Here is a 7,406-nt window from a genome sequence, read left to right as displayed (position 1 = left end):
GCGACTTATTTATAGAGTTTAAAGAATAACAAATACTAAATCGTAGTCATTAATAAAAAAAGATCAAATAATCTCAACCGTTTAAAAAAAATCTTCCCCCAATAGTCGAAACTGCCAATTCCAACGTTCACAAAAAATAGCATTAAACCAATGATTTGAACCGTCAGTTCAACGATTATTGGATCCATTAAACCTTAACTAGCCCCGTCTCATCCAAGTCAGTTATTGTTCCAACCCATATAATCGGGTCAACAGGTAATCACCCTGTTGACCCAGTTATGAGTCTGATTCGGACCCAACTCGGGGCCGAGTCTATATACAGGGTGTTCTAATTAATTCATTAAGTGTTAACTATTACGTCCCGAGAGATGACTGTCCAAAAAATTTCGGTAGCATCTCCCCTGTAACAATTCAACTTTCTTGAATACAATTTAATATAAGGCTCACACGGCCGCTCAACAACACAAAGTAGATATTAAAACTATTAAACAACATGGATTAAGGCCCACACGGCCACAAACCACATATACAACTAATGCATCAATTATAACAACCACCACAACATACAATCCACATGCTCATACCAACAAGATATGATCATCAACAACACATCAACTACGTAACAACGAAAATACCAAAATGTATCGATATGCATCACAACCCAAACGACAACAAACCTACAAGTAACGACAATAAAAATTTCACAGCGGAGTATAACAGAATCCACACAAATACGAACGTAAATTCAAACCACGAATATACACAAAACTCTATAAGCCCACGAACGACAATCACAGATCCAAATACACACCAAGATCCATATATCCAAATACAAATAAAAAATCATACGAGGTAAACCCAAACTGATACTTCTCTTACTATGAGATGGGGGCAGTCTGGCAGAACTCTAAGCTCCAAAGTAAATCTCCCTATCTACTACCTAGGGAAGAATAAAAGAAACCTCAGGGTCTGATTAGTGAGTATGAAATACTCAGTCAGATACAAGATAGAAGTGCAGAACATATATGTAAATAAACAAGAATATCAAAGGATATACAATCTCTCTAAATAATACATAATGGAAAAGGTCAATACTACATAACAGGCAATAGGAATCATGCAAATGCCATCAATGCATGTAATGTCACACAATGCAATAATCATATATCAAACAAATGCAACAACCACACGCAAAGATGTATAAAACAACTATCAACAAATGTAGTAATTAACCTACCAACATATGCATACACATATGCAATACACATCACAGGCAACATACATGGTCATAGTCTGCACTCAACACCCCCAAACCCCCACACAGGTAGTGCACTGGGGCACACGATAGGACAACTGCACACTCCACAACAGACCACTAAACGTGAGTGGGGAGCGAAAAAAATATCACAAGAGAGCTATCTAGCTGCCTGGTCACTGTCTGCACTCAACATCCCCAAACACTCACCCAGTGCAGTGAACTGGGGCGCACGACAAGAATCACTTGCTCCAACAACAGACCAACTACACGTGAGGGGGAGGGGCAGTATTTCAGGATAGCTAGTCCTGGCCGCACCCACACAGGCTATAAGATACTAGAAATTTTAAGGTCATAATTAACCAATTAAAAGCTAAATTTTAATTGGGCGTGATTAAATGGGTTGAAGCCCAAATTAGTCAAACTCATTTAGGATAATGGGTCGGATCTAGCATTAGGTTAAGATTATGACAAAATAAAAGGGACGAGAAGATTCATCTTATGAAGACGAATCAAACAAAACTGATTTGGATCAAATCGGAGTTCGTTTGGTTAGTAAAGCAAGCGAATCAAGATTAAACCTGGTTCGCTATAATAATCGGTTCAATGGTTACAGTAAACCTTAGATTTTAAGTCGTCCTAGGCCAAATCCTAATTTCGGGGTTCATGTTACTATTACTCCTCAAAATAATTAAATCGTGATTATTTCCGCGATTTTGGCTACCCGCGTGACCCCGCCCCTACTTCTTCGCGAGACTCGCGATGCCGATGCCCGCGTCCGGCACCGAGATCCTCGCGAAGGAAGGGGCGTTATAAGATCGTGGCAGTCGAAACCCTAGCCACCTACCCCTTCTCCCTCCCTTCCTCTGTCGTCGCCCGCGTACCCTGAAGCAGAGCTGCCGCCGCGTGGAGAAGACGCCCAACGTCGCCGAGTCGCCCTACTGCAATCCTCTGCCGCATCTTCACCGCCCGTCACGTGAAGAAGACCAACAGTCGTCGCCCTGTCGCCATCCCCTCTTCCTCTTCCCCTCCTCGGTTCTATTGGTCGCCTGACTAATAGCCTTGCCCCGCCACCTTCCTACATCGTAGAGGAAGGAATCGACGTCGCCGCCGCTTGCATACACAAGACTCCCCAGGGTCTGAGTGGTGAGTACAAAATACTCAGTGGATAATCAAGATAGACAGTGTATAGTCAATAAGATACAAAATAAATAAGTGAATAACAGAAATTAGTTAGTGATCAACACTAATAGTGAATAAACTATCTTAATCCATATGCAAGACATGAATGATAATGACACACAATTGCATCAACCAAGGTTCAATCAAGAATACATCCAAATGCAGTATCTATATACGGTCCATTACCTATATAATGCACATAATGCAACCATATGCATGAATGCAACTGCCACACTTATCCCAGTCACGTATATATGACGCTGGGGGTGTCCGACATCACATTGCCATTAATGCAGCCCTACAACACAGTAGTCTGGTGACAAAATAATAGGTAGCCTTGTATAGCTACCTATAATGCACGTAATGCAAACATATACATAATGCAACTATCACACTCGTCCCAGTCACGTATATATGATGTTGGGGGTGCCCGACATCACACTGTCATTAATCCAGCCCTACAATAAAGTAGTCTGGTGACAAAACAATAGGTCTTAATTGCTAGATAACAATCGTCATGATGTTATGATCAAGTACCCTAATCAATATCAAAATGCATAGATAATAGGTCTTAATTGCTAGATAATCAAAGTTCATACAAGTAGTAATGTAGAGATGCATAAGGTCAATCGAATTAAGGACAAGCAAGAGATAATCATGAATTTAACTAAGGTATCTAGATAACAAGGAACAGGAGTACGATAATAACAAAAAATAACATGCACTATGAAAGAAATATCCTGTATTGACCAAATACAAAGATTGCCCACCTGATTAACGAATTGTCGCACTAAAAACCCTCAAATATAACTGGATTAACAAGTTAAGGTCCTGCAAAATAAAGCATCCTTTAAATATAATATTTTATAAATTTTTCATCAAAGAAAATCCTAGTCGATTCTAAGATTAATCTAACCCGATTAAATTCCAATTAACCCAAGTTAGCCTAAACCGGATCAACTATGATCAACATAAGCCAACCCAACTGATCTAAAGATTTAGCGCTACTTACCCAATTAAATTAATTTAACACAACTTAGTTAATTTAATTTAAGCTAACCTTATTCTAATTTCTTTTACCTAATTAAATTAATCTCTTTGTTAATTAGGCATAAACTCTAAGAGTGGGCATTAAAAAGTTATTTGTTGGATCTACATTTGCTATAAAATCTCGAACGCAGCATAACTTAACTTGTAGAGAGAAGTTTATCAAACTGAGAGGAATACTTTGTGGACAGTTGGCAACCAAAATGAAAAACGGCACAGAGAGGTCGTAATATTCATATTGCAGAGACATGATATAAGAACTTCCAGCAATGTGTAAAATTTGTAAATAAAATAGCAAAAAGTCAACTGAAATCTTTAAGCTTGGTGTCATGATAATAGTTAGAAGAAACTTTAAGTTATTATGTTACTCAGATTTAAACTACTAGATCACACATCAAATGTTCGTATGAACATGTTCTGACTAAAACAAAAGGAAGATCTATTCTGTTTAGAAACATGAAGAATTTAATCATTGGATAACTTTACAAGTTCATACTTTAGAAACTCTTATTGCATGTGCTTTTCTCAACAAATGAAAAACCGGCAATTCCAACCATAATATCAAAACTTTTACATGGACAATAATTAAGACTGAAGTAAATCTGCGCAGGTAAAGATAGAACGAAGACACTATCTAATAAAAGCCAATAGGAACATTTTGAAGCAGTTTGAGTAGACTGAGAGGAATCTAAATTTTGATTCAAACTATTCGTTAGAAGCCTGGATGATGTCCGAATCATATTAATTAAAAGTCATAGGTTCATAGAATCGAAATTTTGGGAATATCGAAGAAAATAGAAACAAAGAAAATGAAAAGGGAAATTTTTAGGGGAATCCAACTCACGAAGAAGACGGTGAAGGCGATTTCCCAAGGGAGGAAGGCGGCGGCGCTTAGCAGGGCGATCGAGGCAGGAGGCACTGCCTCTGGCGGCAGGCGGCAGGCGACTGGCGGTGCTGGTTTGAGACGGCGTCGGGCAGAGGAAGAGGAAGAAGAGGAGAAGGAAGGCGGGGTGGGGTTGAATCGCTGCAGGCGGCTTGTGAGAAAGGAAGAGGCGAACCATGTACCCTTAGGGTTTCCCACCGTGGCCCTCTTTTAAAGCCGCCCTCATCCCGTGTTCTCCGCCGGTGGCAGCGGGCTGCGCGCGAAGAAGAAGTCGCGGGCGTTGCGGGGTTGCAGCGGTCGTGGGTCACGCGGGCAGGGAATCCGAAAATCGGATTTAGCTTGAACCAGATTTGGACTAAATCTGCTTAAAACCCTAGGTTTTATTGTCACCATTGAATCGATTACTATAGCGAAACAGATTCAATTTTGGTTCATTAATCAAATAACTTCCGATTTGATTTCAACTAGTTTTGTTTGATTCGTCTTCACAAGACGAATCTTCTCACCCCTTTAGTTTTGTCAAAACCCCTTCCATCATGAACAAAACCAAGTTGGTTTAATTTGGTTCAAAACTGATTTACTAAAAATTTAAATAAAATAAATCAATAAATAATTAAAGAAAATATTCTCGAATTTGATATTCTCCCCCACTAATAAAAATTTGGTCTCCAAATTTACTATTTAAAAAATACCATAGTAATTAAAAATTATAACTCAATTGAACGATTTCTCGTTCTGTTATGTCTCTGTTCTGGTCGTAGACTCAATGTGTCTGAATTCCATACTGATCGGTTGGTTAGTTGAATGTGATGTCGTTTGTCTCCATTCTGGCTGAAGCTGACTCTGAGGTACTGATAATGGAAACTGAGACTGTTGGGAAGATAACTGGTATGATTGAGGCATCATCGTATGCTGTGAGGGATGATAAATCTCCGAACTAGTGGAGTGTTGGAGTACTGTTGGTATAGCTGTCTGGTCCCCCTCCCCTGTAGTAGATATTGTTGGTGTAATCGTGTCCCAAGTGATTGGATTTTAATGTTTGGGTCAGATTTTAGTTGATGCACTGACCCAGATGGGCCTGGAGTCGACCCAGATGGGTTCTGGAGTCGACTCCAGCCGAATCAGCCGAAGGTCAAGGTCTGCGCGTCGGGATTTCTACTCAGTCGGACTGGAGTCGACCCAAAGTGCAATCGGAGTCGACCCAGAGTCAAGATTTGATCGTCTCCGCCGCCAACGAAGCTAGAGTCGACCTAGAGTGCAATCCGAGTCGACCCAGGCGAGATAGACGTTAAAAGAGATGAAGTTTTATCTGCCACCTCGGCTGGAGTCGACCCAGATGGCGATCTGAGTCAACCCAGACCTGCTATATAAGGCAGTCGCGAGCAGCAGCCGAAGAACAACTCTCTCTCGCTCTCATACGTCTTCCCCGCGACCTCTGAGCTTCCAATCTTCGACGTCGGTGCCGGGCCTGCTCCAAGCTACTTCAACGAACACCGAGACGCCGAATTCACACTCCGGGGAGCGTAAAAACTTGGTAACAAAAGCTGTATTTACATTCCGATAATTTACTTTGTAATCGAGATCTTTGTAACCGATTTTCAAAATACTTGCTACCGTAAGGGGCAAGTATCTTAGTGGATTGCCCAAAGTAAACGGTCAAGGACCGTGGGCCTTGGAGTAGCAGCGTTGCGCTGTGAACCAAGTAAAAACAAAACCGAGTCATTTACCTTTATGCAATTAATTATCGCTTTAACTATTATTAAGAAATCGCTTCCGTTTTCATACTCGGGTTTTATCGAAAAATCGAAAAGCGTTCAAACACGCTATTCACCCCCCCCCCCTCTCTAGCGTGTTTCCGATCCTACAATATCAACCCACTTGGAGAAATCCTACCATCTTCCAAATTCAAAGTGAAGGCTCTTGAATTTGATAAGCAAGTGAGACTCCCATTTATATATGTAAATTATTTGTATTACATAATTATAAATTTATATCTCTTATGTATGCTTAATTATGTATTTCTATGTTTATAAAATCAAAATGACTTCTTTAAATTTGTCCTCGATTTTGGACATCAATAAATTGACTAGACTGAACTTATTGAACTGACTTTGAAATCTGAGAGTTATTCTCTAGATTGAGCAGATAGCATATGTCCTTGAAGAGCTTCTTTCCCCGAGACTACCTGATGATGCAATATCAGACCAAATCTTTGCCCATTAGAAACATACAATTGATTCCGAGCTTGCCAGTTGCATCATGCTAGCCTCGATGTCTCCTGAACTGCAAAAACAACATGAGCATATGGATGTTTATACGATTGTTTACAATATTCGTGAGTTCTTTGATAAGCAAGCTAGATCTAAAAGGTTCAAGATCACCAAGTTTCTCTTTCACTCAAAGATGTAGGAAGGTTCATATGTGGTGCAGTTTATACTAAAGATGAATGACTTCATTGAAAGGTTGGGATCACTTGGATTTGTCATGGATCATGAGTTAAGTATTAACTTAATTCTACATAATTTGTCTGATAGCTATTCGTAATATATGATGAACTATCAGATAAACCATCTTACATGCACAATTCCAAAGGTAATCAACATGCTCAAGATAGTGGAGTCATCTATTCAGAAAGACAGAAAGTTGTGATGTTGTTTGACACTTTGAAGAATGGTTCTAAGAAGAGAAAGTCAAAAGATTAAGCTAAGAGAAAGAAAAAGCTAAGAAAGAAGAACTAGCACCAAAGGGACCGCGTCACAACTCTGGCATGGTGGGACACTGGCAAAGAAACTATAAAATTTATCTTGAGTCCATAAAGAAGATGGCATCCGATGCCCCATCTCCTTCAAGCATGCTCGAAGAGATGATCGATTGACATCCTACACGAGGCATTGTCGTTTTGGCCATATAAGTAAGAAATGCATTCCCAAATTATACAAGTGTGGAATTCTAGATACATTTGAATTGGATTCATTTGAGACATGTGATTCATTCTTGAAATGCAAGATACTAAGTTACCTTTTAAGGGAAAAGGTGAAT

At 39.8% G+C, this 7,406-nt stretch overlaps 1 long non-coding RNA gene across 2 annotated transcripts; it reads right to left on the bottom strand.

Annotated features, from left to right (window-relative positions):
* Window positions 1-616: 616 nt before the first annotated feature.
* Window positions 617-4,660, bottom strand: LOC141812418 (uncharacterized). 2 transcript variants are annotated; one of them, XR_012600296.1, is made up of 3 exons: window positions 4,329-4,660; window positions 3,208-3,268; window positions 617-940 (listed from the first exon to the last, which is right to left on the bottom strand). It is a non-coding gene; the product is annotated as an uncharacterized LOC141812418 (long non-coding RNA). The 2 variants fall into 2 exon arrangements; XR_012600295.1 differs by lacking the exon at window positions 617-940 and having other exon boundaries at window positions 3,143-3,268.
* Between the last annotated feature and the right edge of the window lie 2,746 nt (window positions 4,661-7,406).

The sequence above is a fragment of the Curcuma longa genome, chromosome 19 (assembly GCF_044706935.1).
Source record: "Curcuma longa cultivar G26 ecotype Majalengka, Jawa Barat chromosome 19, ITB_CL_G26_1.1, whole genome shotgun sequence".
Lineage (NCBI taxonomy): Eukaryota > Viridiplantae > Streptophyta > Magnoliopsida > Zingiberales > Zingiberaceae > Curcuma > Curcuma longa.
The sequence above is the reverse complement of the archived record's forward strand: the minus strand, read 5'-3'. Positions and strand labels throughout refer to the sequence as shown.